The sequence below is a fragment of the Engystomops pustulosus genome, chromosome 3, assembly GCF_040894005.1.
Source record: "Engystomops pustulosus chromosome 3, aEngPut4.maternal, whole genome shotgun sequence".
Taxonomy (NCBI): domain Eukaryota; kingdom Metazoa; phylum Chordata; class Amphibia; order Anura; family Leptodactylidae; genus Engystomops; species Engystomops pustulosus.
In genome coordinates, this window is record NC_092413.1 from 108,057,814 (window position 1) to 108,079,204 (window position 21,391).

Consider the following 21,391-nt stretch of genomic DNA (forward strand, 5'->3'; position numbering starts at 1 on the left):
TCCCATCTGGGCATTTACATTTAATTAAATTCATTTGCCATTTGTAAACATTTCTTCAATTGGATGTTATTAAAAAAAAATGTTCCTGTGTGAAGATAATGTAGCTATGCTGTCCCTTAGAAACGAGATTGCTTCCTCGGAAACGACCACGTCATACTCTGGCAGCGGTGGCCAGACTTGCACTATAGAGTCCTGGCAAACCACCAGGATTCAGCGGTCATTACCACAGGGTGGCTGTAGGACATACAGTAACTCCCGGACATTTTATATACAATAACCTTTTGTTTCTTTGTGCACTCAATCCATCAGACGTGGTCGTTTCCGAGGAAGCTATCTCGTTTCTAAGGGACAACATGGCTACATTTATGAGAAATTATCTTCACACAGGAACAGTTTTTTTAATAACATCTAATTGAAGAAATGTTTATATATGGCAGATTATTGAAACTGAATGTAAGTGCCCAGATGAGAATACCCCTTTAAGGCCAAAAGAGGCTGAGTCCCGTAGGGGTTAAGCAATTAAATATGTGGTTTACTTTATTTACCTATACAATCTTACCCCTGTAGCTGTAAACCTATTTTGGTCTCTCAGGACCACAGGAATTTTTAAGTTATTGCATTCTGTGAGGAATAACTTTTTACTATGTATTGACATGGCCACTTAAGGAATTGTTTTTGTTTTTTGATGAGATGTACATTACAATACTACAATTTTCCAGAACATATAATGTAATAATTTCCTTCAATTAAGACTTACTGGAGACATTAAGGAGGATTTTTTTTACTTTTTATCTTTTACCAGATACCCATCAAACAGTATGTCACATATTATATGTATTTAAATCATATCTAGACCACTTCCAGTGACTATTTCTATCTCCCTCGATCTTCATACAATTATATTGTATCCATTGTATTTTATTCCTGGCACATATTTTACCCTTTTCAACTTATTAACTTTATGTACTGAGAATATGAATTGTTTGTGATGTTTTTCTATGTTGGGTATCCTCCAAGAATGTAGGATATAGACTAATACTTATTTTTAAGAATCGAAGCCAATCCTTACCAAAGTTTTCTTTCTGTATAACACACATGCCAAAAGTTTATTTAAACTCAATAAACTCAATATCAACAGTAACAATGAACAAGGTATATTGACACCCAAAACTATCCATGTGTTACACTGACGATGGTTTTCAACCATGGATGCTTTCCACGGTTTCAGCATCCTGGCTCATACTCCTCCAACTCCCATAGAATCCACGCGCCGGCCCTATCGCCATCTTAAGGAAACATTGTGTGCACCTGCACATGCCTATCAGCGCTCACCTTGGGCTATATAGTCCTGTTCATGAGAAAAGGTTCCAAGCTTGTCTAGTCATTCAGTATGGTGTATCTGCTTTTAATGACATCAACTAACCTTGTTTGACCCTCAACTTTGCTTGTAGACTACCTGTCTCGACTTCAGACTGACTTTGACCATTCTCATGCCTGATCCCTTGGTGCCACCTACCGGTGTCTCTGTGCCTGCTGAGCCAGCTGTTTTTTTCACTGGGTCCACAACAAGAGAGTTCTCAGTCCAGATCCCTGTATAGGGATGAAAAGGTGAATATTGGAGATGTCCAGGGATAACTCCCTGTCAGGATTTGAACCAGTGTCCTATGGCCTTCCTGGTCGTTTCTCTACCAATGTGCTATGTGGCCTGATTATTTGATACCTGCTTTTTGGTGTTTCTGCATTGCCTGCTGGAATTTTTTGGGTCTCAGCTGTGTTAATTTGTATTATCAGGAGTGGCCGGGCTCTTCTAGGTAGTGTTTTATCTGCAGCTTTTCCTTGGCTCTGTTCTGTTTGAACATGTATTCTTTCCAGTTGCTTTTTACTTTGTTTGTGAGATTCTGAAGTTTATCTGTTATCTTGTATGTGCACTTTCCTGTCTGTTCCCCTTTGTCCTTGTTTATTTAATTGTAGGTGTCTTGCTCTGGTTGTTACCCTTTATTCCTGTCCACCCTCCTTCCTGTTTTCAGTCTTGGGTGTGTGTTTGTGTGCATGCTGGGATTGCTAGTTCTCCAAGTTTTACTTGCAGCAATCTTTTCACAAGAGGGCCCAAATTTAGTACACCTGACCCTAGTATTCTTTAGTCCTTTCCACTACTTTCTAGATAGGTCTTTGTGTTCAAAGAGAGAGAAGGGTCCGGAGCAAGTCCGGGGAAACTGACCATAACCCACAGACAGGGACTAGCTTAGTCATAGAGCAAGGTACAGTTTTTTCCTTCCCTGTTTCACTAGTCCTTGCAGCTCTTTCAACACGGTTTCCTGCATCCGTGTAAACCGGGACAATCCCATAGTGTGTAGCCACAAGTCAAACCAGTAGGATAGCACAGTTGTTGCACCATAGCAGCCAATTGGCAGCAGCAACAATAGGTTATATTGCCCCCAAAATGATTATGTCAGCCTATCAGCAGCAATGAACAGGGTGGAAAATATCCACAGAGTGATAAATGGCAGCCTGCTTCTGCAGGACTATATGTACAGAAACCATGGTACTCTGTTATGGATGCTTTATATTGTCATATACAACATAATGGTTCACAGATGTTTACGTATGACCTTTCGATCCATAGTGAAACTTTTTTAAGACATGTAGTGGGAATAGTTCCTGGAATTATTCCCACTAAATGCAGTGTCCAACACAAGGCCTTCACTTGGTCCCTTATGTTCTTGCTCAATCTACAGATCTTGGCTAGAAAAGATAAAATCTTTGTTACAAATAACCATTATTTTGTAATACATATGTATGTAATATTGTATGTAAAAATTAAACCTAGCGGAATGTGGCTTTTTTGTATTACTATATAACTTTTTTATATCAAGCATCATGTGAGTAAAGCATCCTTAAAAGATTGGTATGTATTCTGTACATATTGATTTCTAGACTGGAAGTTTATACCAATGTGATTTATTAATCTCTAGTAGAGATGAGTGGTTGGTTGAAATGCAAAGAGTTTGTCAGAATTTCATGGGAAAATTTGGGAAAATCATGGGAAAAATATGGCTGTAAAATGGGGACAGTAAGGGGTAGATTACTTAAAAATTAAAATGTGCTAAGGAAGGACCTTAAAAAATAACAAAGTAATAAAGAAAGAAATAATAGTAACAAATCAAGGGAAAAATGCTGCAAATGTCAGTGCGCTAGAAGATGGTATAGATAGTGATAAGTGGACCCGACCAGCACTCATTGGAGAGGAGGCAGCTACAATGACATTAATTAAATAGTGTGAAGTACTGTGTGTGTATTTCCAGAATGAAGAGACCATATGAAGTTAAGGCATTGGTAAATTACTTTACAAAGAGGGCCTCAAGTTTCACCTCTTTTTTGCAAACCCCTCCACCTCACCACCATTCAATACAACAAGGACATCGCAGTCACAGGTCATGGTACAGTCACTAATGCTCTAGGATAACTCTCATAGCTGGGATTCCATCGGCCATTCACCTGCCCCTGGCCTAGTTCCAGAGATAGAGTTCCCAGATTCCAACAACTTGTGTTGGAGGATGGGTACAGTGTACCATCGCAGGACATCTACCATGATGATGAAACCAAGGTGCTGGCTTTTTGCAATGTGGAGAATAACAAGGTGGGCAGCAGTGAGGAATAGGCGGTTGTCACAAAGCCCTAGGTAGAAGGTGTGGAAGGGTTCAAAAGTGCAACTGGCAACCCATAGCCTCGAAGAGGCCCAGGACTGAGCTTACAAACGCCAGCTCAGAGGATCTCCAGAGGATCAAATGTAAACAAAATTCAACATTTTAAAAACAAAGCCTTTTTAGAAAAATAAACTTTTTAAAAAACAAAATCTTTTACAAAAAGTTTTGTTCCTATGCTGTTGGCATGTGCTCAACAACGGTTCCTTACCAACCACACAGCTCTGCCATATGCATGGCAAGTGTGCATTTTCAATGTTCACAACCTGCTGCTTGGCTATTTGCATTGCAGAGTAACCTTTGCCTTCCAAATCACCATCTCTTTTGTGAAGTACCAACTTGGTGGAATTCACTTTTGCCCTGTTGAGACAAAGTAGTGACCAACAGCACTTCACCGCCAATGACTGGGGCTCCACAAGGGACATATTTGCCATGCTGCATTACTTCCAATATGCCACCAGTGTGGTTAGCGATGATAATCCTATCGTCAACTCTACCATTCCCATGTTATGCCTGCTCAAAAAAGCTCTTTAGGCCAAAATGGGGATGTAATGGTGGCACATGATAAAGAGGAGGTACACATGTCCTTTAGGGTTGGTTGTTGCTCCAACAGCAGCCAGATGATCCCTTGTCCAGCCAGGGGACAGTTTTAGAGGAGGAGGTGGAAGAGGAGGAAGAGTTTTCCTCACAGCAGACAGGAAGAAAGCCAGAGTAGCTCATGGGTATAATTGGAGCTTGGATCGGGGAATGTGAAGGACAGACCTTGCATCTGGGCAGTGAGAAGAAGGGCTAGATTTGTTTCCACTTCATGATTTAAGGCGAAGAGAGAGTATGCAGCAGGTTTTCTACATAGCCACCAGTTTTGATTACTGGGTGGTCAATCTTCTGGATCCGCCATTTAAAAATAAAATTTCATCCTTGATTCCACCAGTGGATCTCATCATAGAAAAATGGCGATTTAATTCTAACATGTCACATGTTGGCAACAGTGAAAAAAGTATTCCAGTAATAATAATTGATAAAGGGGAGTTTGGGGATTGGGTTTTTGCTCAGTTCCTCTAGGCTTCAGTGGTTCTGTCCAGCCCCTTAGTCTGTGCTATTTACATAAGCACCTACTCCAGTCCTTCATATATCACAGGAATAACATACAACCCTCGCAGATACTTATATACAAAAAGACTTTACTAACAACATACATGTGACAAAGTAACTACATAAAATACAAAATACATAGAGAACACAACTGCACACATATCTCTTTTCCTGACCCCTTCTGGACCCCAGTAGTGTGTATGTATATACAATATATTCTAACACTACAGCAGCTCCTGGATATATCCTGAAGCAGGAGTCACATCCAGTACCTGACCATATACATGTACATATAGAGACTCATGCACAATAGCATCTATATATTTACTACACGTGCAGGGCACTGATCCACGAGTGAATGGGATACGGCTACAGGTTGTACATGTAGTTACACTAATATATACACACTCATTGTAGACATTTAGTTATGTATATATGGTAAAACACAGAACACCTGGGATATCTATAGGTACACGTATAAAGTCTACTATATTATAATGAGTACTATGTTATAATTACTCTGATAAAGTTATATACATACACAGAAAGCACACACAATATATGACCTGGTTCCTTAGTTAAGTGCTGCTTGTCCAGGGTGGCCAGGAAGCAAGAGAGATTGATTTCTGGTTCTTCCACCTTAAATATCCCTGTGTGTAGTCCCTACCCACACCCTTATAACTCCATCCTAAGACCCTCTCAGGATAGACCCACACACAGGGAATCTCACACCTGGTTCATGGTGGCTTCTTACTGTTCAAAGCCTTTTGATATGTTAATGACCCAATGGCTTCAGTACACACACATCTCACCACAGAATATCAGTGACTGCTATCAGTATATACTGTATCCATTTACACTATATGTAATATATATAATAATAGAGCAGGGGGTCCAGTTATGAAGAATGTTCCCCTGTAACAATAATAATAAGTGCTGACAAATCAGTTCCTGGTATAAGTAAATGGGCCACAGACTGTAAATTACAGGGGAAGAGGAACTGTTAATTATGTGCCAAATATGCAAAGTGACAACTTGTGATCTGTAATATTTTATTATGTGAGACAGGAAAGGGTTAAGTTTATTTTTATTTTATTTTTTTTTCATGTTACCTTTAAAGAGATTGGCCTCTTTGCTATCACTCTTAGAAGTGACATACATTGCTGTGTACTAGCATGTGAAGTTCTAAAGTGAACATTGTCCTTTCTTTAAAATGAATAGTTTCCATATACATCTTTCCTGATAGCATGTAATTTATTGTTAAAAAGAGCTGGTCACATGGCGAAATCTTGTGACTGCGGCTGTGATAGCTTGACATGATATTTCTAAAATGTTATCAGAAAGTGGTTAACCCCGTTTAACTTTAATCTTGGAAAAGGAAAAATTCAAGCAGTAGGTGTTACATTTGCTCCTGCCATGGTTGTTGAATATCAATTTAGTTTGTGTGTAGACCTCCACAAATCTGCAATTGACTAACATTAGAGGAAAGATCGTGCTGATTATAATATGCCTGATCCTTTCTCCCATTTTCCGAGGTATTGTATTATTTCTCTCTACATACTAAATAAATGCATGCACTTCAAAATTATTTAAACTAATGTTTTTTGATTGCAGAGCATATGTGAAACCATGTTAAAGGATAACTAACACCAGGATGAAGGATTGTAAACCAAGCACCCTGTACATGGTGGTGTGTGTCCCCTCTGCCAGGATCCACTCTTTTTATTAGCTTCTTATGCCCTTATTTTTTTTAAAGGGTTTACATTATGCAAATTAACCTGAGCGGCTCTGGCTTTATAGCTGTTAATGGAGCCCAGAGCCTCTCAGACTCATTTGCATTATTTTTAAAGCCCTTTTTTTAAAATTAAGGGCATAAGAAGCTAAAAAAGAGTGCCATATGGGACACACCAGCATGTAAGTGTGCTTGGTTTATAATCCCTGATCCTGGTGGTAGATTTCCTTTAAGGACTTACCTTCATAGGACAACCCTTTTACAAAATGACAGAACATGTTATTTCTAGGGACAGCTAAACACCTACCCAACAGTGATATTATATTATTAAACTAGGGCACTTACTGTAAGTACAAGTATGCAATGGTGATTTCCTCATCTCAAATTATTGAAATTGAACAGTGGTGGATATATCCTCATAAAAATGCCAATGTCTCAATAACTTCTAACTAAATCTACAAATTATCTGCTGAGTGTACAACTTTCTTAAATGGTGACGCGTGTGTCATTGAGGTTCTGGGTTACAGAGTTATGAGCCTCCACATGGCGACTTAACTGATTCATAGGTTTTCAATGAGATTCAGGTCTAAAGAAAGATCAAGCCATTCCATTTAAGGAACCCCTAGTCTTCAGCAGGCATCCCCTAATAATGAGGTCATGCACAGGCACAATTACTGGATTAAAGATGTTATTCAACAAGCCTACAGTAGTTATTGAGCTGGGCTTTTCACTCAACAATTTGCAAAGTGTGGGACAGTTCTGATAAGACAGAACTGATATCTATTGATAAGACCCACTAGTACCTCATCCAGCATAGGTGACGCCTGTGCCTAGTGGTGTGGTCAGGTACTCTTGCAGATTGTCTAACATGGAGACCTTGCTCATCTGCAATTAAGTAGTCCTCGGTTTGGCCAATGGATGCCTACTGTATATTCCTTTCTGTGAGTCTTCCAGTCTCTCTATATATCTGTTGCAACCTGCTGATGACACCATGTGACACTCCAAACTCAGGGGCCACTTCTGGCTCAGAACATTATGCTTGAAGACCCTCAAATACTGTTGATCAATAAGGTTAGGTGTTATCCTGGTCTCATGATGTCACAATGTGAACAGCATAATGAGGAGGACTGCTAAAATAGCAATTCTACTTGTAACAGGACATTTATGGGGTGATTCATGAAACAATGACTTCAGGGCACATTTACTTACCCGGTCCTGACACGATCCCGCGGTGCATTGTCCGATGAGGATTTGGGTCTGCCGCGATTCACGAAACTAGTGCGCCCGTGTTCCTGCATCCGTCGCTTCCGCACTGAGGTTCGCCACAGTTCACCTTCTTCTTCCTGATGCATGTGAGTGCTTGATCTTGCGACACAAATCCTTTTTTAAATTCCGCAGTTTGTCCAACGCCCCCCCCCCATTTCTGTCGCGTGCAAGCCGCCACTGATGCGCCAAAATCTGATCGCGTGCACCAAAATCCCGGAGCAATTTGGTGCAAAATGGAAATCGTCAGGAAACATGACGAAAATGCGTCCGACGGACCCTTAGTAAATGAGCCTCATCTTGTGAGTTGTGCCATGTAGCCACTTAGGTAACAATGAGCTGTCTAAAAAGTCATTAAATATCTAACATTTGGATATGTGCATTCAAAAGTTTAGAGAAGGTCATATAAAGTTTATCTGCAAAGGTTACAGTTCATTTTAGGTTCATCCTGAAATGTCTCTAACAAACCAAATATTCCTGACCTACTTGAGCAGTGTATGTTCACTCTTCTACTATGAAATTGCTCTGTAAGTGAATTACTCATAAATACATCATCTTTGAATTTCCAGAGATTTACTAGTTTTTATTGGACTGCATCACGAAAGAATCATAACTACCAATATTTCATAAAATAGTTCAACTATGGAGGAAAATGTCAGAAATAATCCTCATTCCTCAGATACTATCTCAACAGCCTGTTATCATTGTGTAATGGGGGCCACATTTTGATCCAGAAGAGAAGATGAATTTTAAGCATCCTTTTACGCATTGGAATGGAATTCATCCTACTACCGTAACATTCCTTACATTCAGGTCATTCCATTTCTATGTTATGGCTTGAGGTTTATGCTGTGAGTTTGCTTTTAAAAATTAGAGAAAGATATTAACTGTGAAAGAGGCAAACTGGGGCCCTTGGAGTGAACCTCCACCATGATTTCTTTGAAAGCATGAAGAAAAGTAAATTATGGAAAACACCCCAAGTTATGGACTATAAAGGACTTTAATTGAAAAAAATTAGTTTTCTATATCTGAGTATGTGGACTCGTGTCTTCAATATTATGTTGCCAAATTTTTTCCTGGCTTTAGGAACTCAATTTGTTTTCTTTTCACAGAAAACAGCCTTTGAATTGTGGATTATACAAGAGAATGGAGAGGTTAGTAACATATTGTAGATTAAGAGAAGAAAAGGTATGGGTGGACTGCAAGAAGAAATAGAATGTATGGAAGATGAATAATCTCAATGCATTTGATCTTTTCTTGTAGAAAATTCTGCTGGTTATTTCAAATGGTTATAAAGAAGGATTACATACAATTGACAATAATAGTACATTCGGAAAGAAGAACCATACAAGCAAAGAGCAGATGAAAAGATCTTTGCATGGAAAAATAACTTCTTATTACCTTTCCTTTCAAAATATCCCATTCTGAACAAAGTTGGAGTTCAATACAGAGATTGTGTGAATAGTAGACTAGTATCTAGCCAAAAAGTAGCATGTGTCATGAGTTTAAAGAGACAGGCGTTGCAGTCACCTCCTTATCTCACACAACCATGTGGCCATGTGGAATGGTCAGTGAAATCATTGGTAAAGTACCAAAACTAAAGAGGAAAGTAACACACATTTCTTATTTTAAAATATTTTGCTGGGGTAGCTACTTTTTCTACTTGAATGGCCATGATGATGGTATTTTTGTCCACATTTTTAATGTTTTAAGTATACTTCACATTTTACTTCACAATTGTTTTTGGAACTTTTTGATGTGAAAAAATGCACAGGGAAGTTTTTGCCACCAAAAGGCATTGCAAGGCCAGATTTATGTACTGTGACTTTTTAAAAAGTGCCACAAAAAGAAGCAAAGTCGCTCCAGCTGCCTTCTGGTGTGTGAATCACATGCAACATTTTATCTTTTTGACTATTTGATTAACAGCCATTAGTGCAGAAGAACACTGCCAAAGCCCCTTTAATAAATCTGATGGGCAGCAGAACGTCAAAGGCAGTCTTATTCCTGTTCCAAGGATCCTGCCTAGTGATTAATAATACCCAATAAGTTGAATGTCAGATTTTTAGTAAAAAGCAGTAGTATATTATGATATGAGTGGTCTGGGCAGCAGCCAGGAGCTCATGACCACCAACACCACCCACCAAGTTAAATACCATCTCTGCCTGTAGAGATAAGAAAAGGACCTCCAGTCCTGAAATCCTCATTTCTGTTTGTCTGTCAATATATATATATATATATAGAGAGAGAGAGAAACCCTTCCTGGAGAGTTGGAATATGTAGATTTCACATAATAAGGTTTGCTTACCATGAAAATTACTGTATATATTCCGAAGTATAAGACGACTTTTGAAGACAGAAAAATCTTCTGTCTGGTCTGGGGTCGTCTTATATGCCGGTAATTGACCGCCCGCCGTGTATTCACGGCGGCGGTCGGGTCGCGCTGCATGGAGAGGGCTCACGGGCCCGCTAAGTCTTTGCTGCATATTGCTAGCACCGATCGCGGGTGTTTTCACAGCGATGGCTACCGGCAAAGCTGCCGGCAGCCTCAAAAAGATAGCGGCGCATGGGCGTCGCCATCTTACCTGGGATCGCCGCTCCCCGTGACGTCATCGGGGGCGGTGATCCGTCTCCATGGTAGCCTCAGGTCTTCCGAAGACCCGAGGCTATTTCTTTTTAACCCCTTCATTACAATGTGCTGATAGCACATTGTAATGAATGAGGAGGAAAATCCCCATATACTGCCATACTGTAGTATGGCAGTATATGATAGGATCGATCAGACAATCTAGGGTTAAAGTACCCTAGGGAGTCTGAAAAATAGTATAAATAAAAAAAAAAAATTATGATGAAAAAACCTAAAATTTCCCTAGAACTGACATAAATATAAATAAACAGTAAAAATCATAAACACATCAGGTATTGACGCGTCCGAAAATGCCCGATCTATCAAAATATGATAACAGTTTTTCAATGCGTTTAACCCTGTAACGGAAAATAGCGCCCAAAGTCGGAAATGGCACTTTTTTGCCATTTTGAAAAATATAAAAATATCTATAAAAAGTGATCAAAAGGTCGTACAGTCCTAAAAATGATATCATTGAAAATATTATCAAATTTCTCAAAAAATGACACCACCCACAGCTCCATACACCAAAGTATAAAAAAGTTATTAGCGCCAGAAGTTGGCAAAATCAAAAAAATATTTTTTGTACAGGAGGTTTTCATTTTTGTAAATGTATGAAAACATTATAAAACCTATACAAATTTGGTATCCCCTTAAACGTACCGACCGAAAGAATAAAGTAGACATGTCATTTGGGGCGCTCAGTGAAAGACGTAATATCCAAGCCCACAAGAAAATGGTGCAAATGCGTTTTTTCACCATTTTCATTGCATTTGGAATTTTTTTTCCTGCTTCTGAGTACATGGCATGGAATATTTAATAAAATAAAAATTTAAGGTACAGTATGGTAACATTTACAGTAAAATGGACGATGGTAATGTTGTTGTTGTATACCTTATGTTTATGAGCGACAGTTTTCCTGCTATATAACTGCATGTCATAAGAATTTAAATTAAAAAAAGGACCATGTTAAATTCAAATCTGTTTTTTTTAATTTTTACCGGTGTTTTGTATGCGTTGGAAAAGGGGTAGTCTTATACGGCGAATATATCTTAAACTCTATATTTTAACAGGAAAGTAGGGGGGTCGTCTTATACACCAGGTCGTCTTATACGCCGGAATATACACTCACCGGCCACTTTATTAGGTACACCTGTCCAACTGCTCATTAACACTTAATTTCTAATCAGCCAATCACATGGCGGCAACTCAGGCATGTAGACATGGTCAAGACAATCTCCTGCAGTTCAAACTGAGCATCAGTATGGGGAAGAAAGGGGATTTGAGTGCCTTTGAACGTGGCATGGTTGTTGGTGCCAGAAGGGCTGGTCTGAGTATTTCAGAAACTGGATGGTAGGGTCAAAATTTGGCGTCAACAACATGAAAGCATGGATCCATCCTGCCTTGTATCAACGGTTCAGGCTGGTGGTGGTGGTGTCATGGTGTGGGGAATATTTTCTTGGCACTCTTTGGGCCCCTTGGTACCAATTGAGCATCGTTGCAACGCCACAGCCTACCTAAGTATTGTTGCTCACCATGTCCATCCCTTTATGACCACAATGTACACTGTAACATCTGATGGCTACTTTCAGCAGGATAATGCGCCATGTCATAAAGCTGGAATCATCTCTGACTGGTTTCTTGAACATGACAATGAGTTCACTGTACTCAAATGGCCTCCACAGTCACCAGATCTCAATCCAATAGAGCATCTTTGGGATGTGGTGGAACGGGAGATTCGCATCATGGATGTGCAGCCGACAAATCTGCGGCAACTGTGTGATGCCATCATGTCAATATGGACCAAAATCTCTGAGGAATGCTTCCAGCACCTTGTTGGATCTATGCCACGAAGAATTGAGGCAGTTCCGAAGGCAAAAGGGGTCCAACCCGTTACTAGCATGGTGTACCTAATAAAGTGGCCGGTGAGTGTACGGTAAGTATCATCCTGCAGCTACCTTCCATAGAAGCTTAGATTCACTCTGGTTTCATACATTGTTTCATTAGTAATTGATTGTGGAGATTTTAACAAAACCCATAAAGAGACACATTCCACTTTTTAGCCTGTGGCATTTTCCTGCAAGCACCATGAATTATTAAGTTAGAGTCTGGTTATCCATGCACATTTTGTTGACACTGTGTAAACTCACAGGCAAAATATTGTAGTAACTCCAACATTTATTATGCTACGATCTATGAGTTCTTCGCTTTCGCTTCTACCCAAGCACTTCTTATGTACTAATCTGACCAGAGCAGTGGGATTTAGAACAGCTCAGCACCTCCTACAGCTAAGAAGATTAAGTGTCTTCAGACATTTACCTGTGTGAACTGTGTCACACTGTGACACAAACTCTATCATTTAGAGATGTAGCACTTTAAATGTATGGCTGACACCTTTTTTTTTAGTCTTGCTGTAAACTATTTATCCAGAACAGACTAAATATATCACACACAAAAGCTAATACTGATTTAACAATTTTAAGGCGTCATAGTAACAAAAATCCATCCTATATTGGGGTCAATGAATTAATACATGTTCTGTGTTGGCTGGTGTTTGTATTGTTGGCACTAGACACAGCAAAAATATAAAGCAGCTCCAACCCTGGTTTAGATTTAGATCCAGCCACAGTGTTCTGAATGTCAAAACTTGAAGTGTCCTTTAGGGGTTAATAGAGAATTAATGTTATTTATCATCATGTTTTGGGCTATTCCTGAGTAAATTCTGTAGAAAAGAAGAGGCTCCACCAAAATTATATGCGAGGGGCCAACAATTTCCGATTTCATTTTTGATTATGTATGTCATTTATTTGATGAGCCAGAACTAATCATCACCAGTCCTTGTGTTTAATTTAACTTGACATATGGTATTGTCATTCCCAATGTACATATATTAGAAAAAATAGTTACTCACAGACTTTTTTTTCTTAAAATGATTGTAAAGCTGAGTAAACATGAGGCTTCCTTAGTAATTATGTAGAAGTATGTAGCAGCATTTGTTCTTTGCGTCTCATACATTGCAGTTTGACGGTCTGGTTACAGTAAACATGATCGGGCCATCTCATGACTAATTTGACCACCTTCGTTTTCAGCGTCTACGAGTGCGCTTTCAGCATTCACCTCAGGAAACACTGCATATGGAAGGAAAATATTTTATGTCAAATAAAAATAGTCTTGATTATATGCAAAGCTGTTGAATGTTTAGTTTCCTGATAGCTCTGTATGCATTAAACATGCAGATGTCTTCAGACAGAAAGCTCAAGTATGTGCCTGGATTTCATTACTGAAGCACAGGAAACTCCAGGAGGAGAACAAAACAGCACACTAATAAACTTTGGCATGAGAACGAATATCTCTCCTTCTCTCTCTCATTTCACCCTTTCTTGTTTATCCACTTTTCAGCTGATATAGTTTGATTAATAATGGGTGGTAGATTTATCTAAATTGAGACAATATGGAGGCATGTCTCTGGAGATAAGCTAGGATGTACATAAGGAAAACCCATTTGCTGCACTATATTAGTCAATCATGAAATCCTTCCATTTTTTCCTACTTAAAAGAGGCAAAGCACAAGGAAAATCAAAGTTCTTTGTACCTAAGGGACACAAAGCATCACATTCTGCACATTTCAAGCTGGATTTTATGAAGAGAGTTTTTTTGCATGATCTAGTCAGCAATCCATTTTTGCTTGAAGAAATATTTCAATGTTATGCTATGCGAATAGAATATATGATAGCAATATTATTGATGGGGATCTGACCTCTGTGTCCACTTTTGGTCTTGATAATAAACAATGATATTAGAGTATGAGAACAATCCCTACAGATGGAGGTTGGGCAGCACTGCTCACAAATGTGATCTATGACTAATACAAAGTGTTCAACAATATACCAGAAGATGAGTGAAGGAATCAGGAGATATCTTTTTGAGGTTAACTGAGTATATTTGATGGAGAGCTTTTAAGAATACTAGTTCTCTTCATCAGACATGTTATGCATGAAACTGAAAATTCACAGCATTTTATACACACTAGGCAGTAATCATCAAAGGATATTTCAAAAAGCTGATTGATATATACAGAGATTATGGGGCACATTTACTAACAACAGTGCAAACTGCACTATATGCAGGGGGCGCCAGATTCAGGTGCACGTTGTTCATGAATCTGGCACCACTGTTTTCTCTGCACCTCTAACATAGGGCGTGCAACACAATTCTGTTGGACTTAGCATGTTAAATCTGGCACACGGTAACACACTGAGCACCGGAACGCCCCTTAATTTGTGTTGCATGATGCCTAGGCACAGCTTCAAATGTGGCGCAGGCACTTCTTAAATACCTGTGCAAGGTCTGACAGAAAACTGTCCGTATGTGTTTTCACATGTTTTTTACTCATTAACTTTTTAAAATTAACATTAGTGTTTATAAAATTATCCTGGGCATGTGCTCGACATGACTTGGCTCATCGTGCACCAGTCGTGAAGCTCAACTATCTGTGCACATTTACTTACCCGGTCATCGAAGTTCACAGAAGGTGTATTGTCCAACACAATTTGAAAGTTAAATCCTGCACTCAGTCAGAATCAGTCGGACTGTCTGACAGCACGCCCCCTAACTTGTGGAAGCCAGCGCCCTGCGCAAAAAAAAGGGTCGCGTGAGACATGACTGCAACGACATTGAACAAAGGGCACAGTTCGAAAAAGTGCGGCGCAAAGCGGTGCAAAGCCTTAGTAAATGTGCTTCTATGTGTCTGATGTACAAAGAGTCTCCTGCTTCTTGGTTAATCGTGATCCCATTTGAATTCTATGCCAGATCTGGCCTGTTGAAAAATTCTGCTATAGCCTGTGCCTTGATGCTGATGCGCTATGACCTAGGCCCACTCTACGCCCCTTAATGCCCACTTGGCTGAAAAGTCGCAAATCCTGGCTGTAATAAATTTCCCCTAAATGTTTATTGTGAGAGTGCTACCTTTTGTTGATTTGTTATTGCTCAATACTGTTAGCTTAGATGTATTAGTGGCTATGACCACCATCTACTGTTCACCGAGGAGTGATCTCCACACAACAGAAAGTGCTAAATTATTATTAGACCTTGTGGCTAGAGTGTAAACTGCAAAACCTCAACATTTTTTTTTTCAATATACAGTTATGGAGAATGCAAAAAACACAAAGATTTTTAAAAATAGGTTAAACATAATACCCAAAATTGTGTTTTCTCAAGTGACAAATTCCATAATGACAAAATTCCATAAATCTGAATGGGATGAAACTGCTCATACATGTACCGTACAGATCTCAAAAGGAAAAATGTTGCTGACTTTCTGCCTTCATATCTACAGGGGAGATGTGGAGTATATCAGTATTGACAATTAGGGTGTATCCTTGCTTACTGTGATACAGTCCATTCACGATGATAATAGCAGAAAATGCTTGGGTACACATTAACTTAGTAACGCACAAGGTATCATTCCCAATAAGAAGAAGAAACGAAGGAACTGCACATTTTATAAGGAAATTAGTCTTCATTATTATTATTTCATGACCAATGTAATTATTTACTAAATATGGTGTGTCAACAATGCAACAACTATTGTGTATGTTGTGAGTCTACTCAATAGGCAATGAAGAAGAAAAGTGTGGGGTCATTCATGACATTATCCATATTATAATTTGCTAGCAACTTTGCTAAATATATATTTGACATGACTGTGAAAGGGATCTTGCAATGAGTTAAGATTGAAGGGATTGCCATATGACAAGACCCTCAGTTGCTGTTAGAGCAATTTATGAGAGTCATTGGTACAGTTTCCTGACAAACCTATTAAGTGCTTTCTCAGCACTTTCTCCTATGGTTGTATTATTGTGATATACAGGCTTCACTAGTACAATCTCTATAAAATTTCAAGAATGCTCAATGTAAATGTTAGCTGGGGACATGAAAAAAGCCTGTAAAATGATGAAACATTAGCTTAGCGGCTTCCAGGAATTCATCCTGGAGGATATCTGCTTTCAGGCTGTAGGATGATAAAAAGCTTAAAACCTTCACCCAGGAATGGTATTGTTGAGCCAACTGAAACATCTACAGACAAATGTGTTCTCCTCCAGGAATCATCGAGAAGAAGCCATCAGCTGATAAATAACTTAAGCCTCAAAGCGTACAGAGTTAAATTAGTCCCATGTGACCTCCGTCTGGACCGCTTCATGTGGTATAGTTTGAGAAAACACAGACACAATACTCTTCCATATGCTTTGATTCAATTTGGCCATACCAGGAATACCCTTATGTTGAAATAAGGTGAAGCAGACTGTTGAAAGCAGTGTAGGACATGTTTTCCTTTTTGGGGGGGTTTTAATTAGTAGTAGTTAGGGACAGTTACCCATAGGCTCCCATTTCAAACAAATATTCTGGGGGCTTTCACTGTGTTGAAGAATGTAGAGACAAAAATTTACTTTAAAGGTCATTTGCTTTGGGAGTATCACACTGTGAATGTAATTTTATTTCCAACAAAGCCTTACCTGGCCCAGAGAGTGGATATCATATGGATGTGGATGTTTTTGCTTAATTACATTTACAATTCAATACTTTTTCTTATGAAATGCCTACTGCTCTAAAACAGGAAGACTACATCTGGAGCATAACCTGATCTTCACCTACCCTGGGGACAACATCTATATTTTCCAGACAAAACACTCTGGTAACTGATTTTACTGGGGCACCAGTCACACTCCAAAAGTATTCATTGAAGTTGATTGGATAAATGTTGTGGTTTGCTTAATCAGCTTCAGTTAACACCCTGTTTAATCATTAACAGACCCGAAATTCTGCAAGCTGTTATTTATACGCGTCCATCCACTTTGGGCACATATTTGTCTATTTACACGATTTCATTATTTGACACATTATGGAGGACTGCATATTTGTCATTATATGTAAGGTCCTATTTTTTATAATGCATTTATGATGTGTCTTCCTCTCTTTACTGTTGGACAATAATAAAATCCATCTCAGCAACAGGGAGTAGGAATATTTTACATATATAAAATATACACAAATTACGAAGTACTTTTCATTTGTGTCTATTGGCCATGGTACACTGACATGATCTTGAAGCAAGGTAGGCACTGAAGAAACAGTAAAATGCCAGCACCATATAGTAGTCAGCATATAAACTCTTCTTCACTTGAGATATGATAGATAGATAGATAGATAGATAGATAGATAGATAGATAGATAGATAGATAGATAGATAGATAGATAGCCCACAGAAGGACCATTGCATTTCGCCTTGACTCAACAGGTCTTAGTCATGGTCTAAATAAACGAGATAGCATTAAGTATAAAAGGAATAATCTAAAGTAATGTGAGCAGAACATCTGGTCACATGATACATTAAGGCTTATTCTTACATGGGCATTCACGTTTAATTTAATTCATCTGCCATATGCATACATTTCTTTAATTGGATGATATTAAAAAAATGTACCTGTGTGAAGATAATTTCCCATAAATGTAGTAATGTGGTCCCTTAGAAAATGAGATTGTTGTCATTGTATGCAAACACCGCTGCTGGAGTGATTACACAAAGAAACAAATTGTTTTTGCATATGAAATAGCTAGGAGGTATCACATGTCCCAAAGCCATCCTGTGGTCAGTCTCAAAGTGCTGTCATAGTGCGCGGTTGGTCGTATCCAAGGATAGCTATCTTGTTTCTAAAAAACAACATAGCTACATTTATGTGAAATCAACTTCACACTGGTACGTTTTTTAAATAACATGTTGTTGAAGAAATGTATATATATTGAATATGAATTAAATTAAATATGAATGCCTACATGGGAATACCCCTTTAATTGTAGATCCATTAAAAAAAATACAAAAATGTTTACAGAATTTGCATACAGGGAAAAATAAAAGAAATCTCTTTAAATGAATTACAAATGTTCTGTGATTCAACTCCATATTCATCCATGCAGGCTTGCCCCAAAACAACATTAATTGCCCAGATGCGCTGATGAAAAAAATTGCGACAATCTTGTGTCCGGAAGGGGGAGTAGTCTTGTCTGAAAGGAAGAAGATGGATGTCATAGGTAAGTATCACACCAGGAGAAAATCTACAGGAAAAAGGCGAAAAACAGATTAAATGAAATTAATACAAACATCCCAATTAAGGCCCTTTACACATATGAACACGGCGGCCGTATGCTAACCTTACAAACAGCAACTATGAGCACACACATATGTCACTGAATGTGTCGCAGAAAAAAAGATAGAGACTTTTATAGCCGACCCCCTAGAAAAGTTGGGCAGGACTCTTAAGTAATATCAGAGCTCCGGCATCAATAGTGATTTGCCCAAAACTTAGGAGACCCTAATACAATACAGAGATAAAGAAGTAAGGTGACTAGTGTGAGAAACTATCAATAATAGAAGTTGAACTAATGATGAACTAGAGCCAAACTACAGGTAAGAGACCAGTGTGGTGCTAATCAATCTAAACAGTTTACCAAGTCTAAACTACACTGTTTAAAAAAGACACAGGGACATGATTAGTTATTCTCCATAGATGTTGGGAGTACAGGAGGGTGAAGAAGAATATCAGAACATTTTTCATTAGTAAAATATATCACAAAGTTTAAGATTTTCATCTGTATTAATGCAGATTTTCTGATTTATGAAATTTCGTTAAAAAACCTAAGTTGCACTTTAAGATTAGCATGTGGAATGGGTTGCCTTCTGTTATACCATGATCTGTATGGGTATGCACCTTGCCAAGAAATATGCTTTTATTTAGAACTCAGTAAAAAGAATATTTTTATAAACCTTATTCCCCCACAGCGCTTGAGCATCTTTTTTCTGGATTGCCTGGAGTCCGTGGGGTTCATGGTTGATCCACATGCAGGGGGTTAATCAACTAGAAGGCAAGCTGGACTCTCTGGGGTGTTGTGTTTGTACATGTGGAATGAGTTGAATCAAATTTTTTTACAGTTATATAAATTTGGAGCATATTTGGGCTGATGCACTGGTGTTTAGTTTCATTATAATCTATGCTAGTTTCTTCGGTAAATTATTAGGCCCCTCCCATGTACTTATCTCCTACCATGTGCTGCAAACACTTTTAAGATGAGCAGGGTTCAGCAAAGCAAAAAAGTGGATATTTTTGTACTGTTCCTTATACCATCTAATGTCACCTCTTGCTGTCTTTAAAAGGGAACAACCTTGAAAATGGATGAAAATCTGTCATGTAATAATCCTAATATTGCACTTCCCTGATAAATATACTGTAATCAGACAAAAATGCAATTTTGAATAAGTATTTTTTTGTATTACAAAAAAATTCTGTATATTTGTGCAAACTAGAATAACCTTTATTATTTCTATCATTGTTATTGAGGGGTAGGACGTTCTGTTCTTGTTCTGAGTACTTTTCTTTTCAGTGCCATTAAGAAAAATCATAGCTGCTCGGATCAAATATTGAAATATAAATATATTGCAATGTAGATGGAATTTCATTATAAATAAGAAAAAGTGCTAACATTTCAACATGTTGTTGTCAGAATTTTATCAATAAAAATATTTTCTAAATTATGGCTATAGTTGCATTTGGCGAACAAAGCTGCCAAAAGGGCTCCATAGCAAATGAACAAGACCTCCCAATTATGTCCAGTAGTGATAACTCATTTTCGTTCAATTGGTGGCAACATCCCAAGGGTGCTTTATAGTGGCAAATGATTTTGAAATGAAGTGGAAGTCTCTTGGATCCATACTTTGTGGTTCATGGGTCCAAAAGAGAATATGGATGGAATACACATAAGTGGCTGTCCATTCTGTAATGGGCCCCAGTGAGTAAAAAGGGGTTGGCTAGTCCACAGTTGAGCCTAGTAGTCGCCCTCACAGCTTTACTACCTACAGTGCCCTGATGGAGCCCCCAGAAAATTCTATAACTAATAGTTCAATAGATCCATCATCAGTTATCATTGAACTTCTACAGTACACTACAGAGGCCTCTATATACGTGACATACGTGAACTTGCAAAGATGTTCAATATAGTGTAATATATTTATTAACAAACTTTGTGATGTCCAGTCTGCTTATCCTTAAGGAATGTGTTTATGCTAATGCAGCCATGCAATGTTTAGTCTTTTACATGTATCTGTTGTATTTCGATAAATTCCTTTTTGGAAAATAACATATATGGGGACACTATTATTTATTCCAGAACCCAGACTTCTCAGTTTATAATCTGGAATTAATATAGCATGACCTCCTATTACTTGACTTCCTTCAAAAGCATCACAAACATCTAACAGGTAATATCTTCCAGAAAAGCTCAGCATATCACAGCCCTAGCTGCACTATGTTACCTAATTGATAGTAATACATGCAGAGTGTAACATTGCCAAGGAGAGATTGAGAAGAGACCAGGCTGTTTTACACCCAGTGGATTTTTCAGCCTGGAATAATAACGGAAACAAATAGGAAAGCTTCACAAATTTCCGTATCATCCTTGCCCAGGCGCCATGCTAATCTCTGCACTGCTCCAGTTTGGTGTATGTGCACAATAGGGATAACGCCTGTTTTACATTAACCGTACAGAGCATTGCAAATGAACTGTTCTGCTGAATTGAGATGGAAGAAAGCATGAACAGTTATGTCTTGGGATTTTCACATTTGATCCTGATTTCCTTTCTAATAGAAGTACATTTTATTTTTGAGCACCAAAATCTTAACACATATTTCATATACATTTTCTTATTAAGAAAACTCACTTGACTAGAGCTGCCAGTAAATACTTAAAGGGGTATTCCAGGAATCAGCATATTTCATATACAAATGAGTCAGTGAAATATAATGTAATAATGTAATTAGTTGTTATACAAAATTTTGCTCCCCTTAGCAGAAAATGCTGGTGACATACACTGTAATGAAGAATTAAAATGCTACTGGCCTTTTAATCAGTCTGTTTATTTCCTCCGCATGGAGA

At 38.4% G+C, this 21,391-nt stretch overlaps 1 non-coding gene across 1 annotated transcript; it reads right to left on the reverse strand.

Annotated features, from left to right (window-relative positions):
- Positions 1–20,877: 20,877 nt before the first annotated feature.
- LOC140123268 (U6 spliceosomal RNA) lies at positions 20,878–20,981 on the reverse strand. Its single transcript, XR_011854598.1, has one exon. It is a non-coding gene; the product is annotated as a U6 spliceosomal RNA (small nuclear RNA).
- Positions 20,982–21,391: the final 410 nt, after the last annotated feature.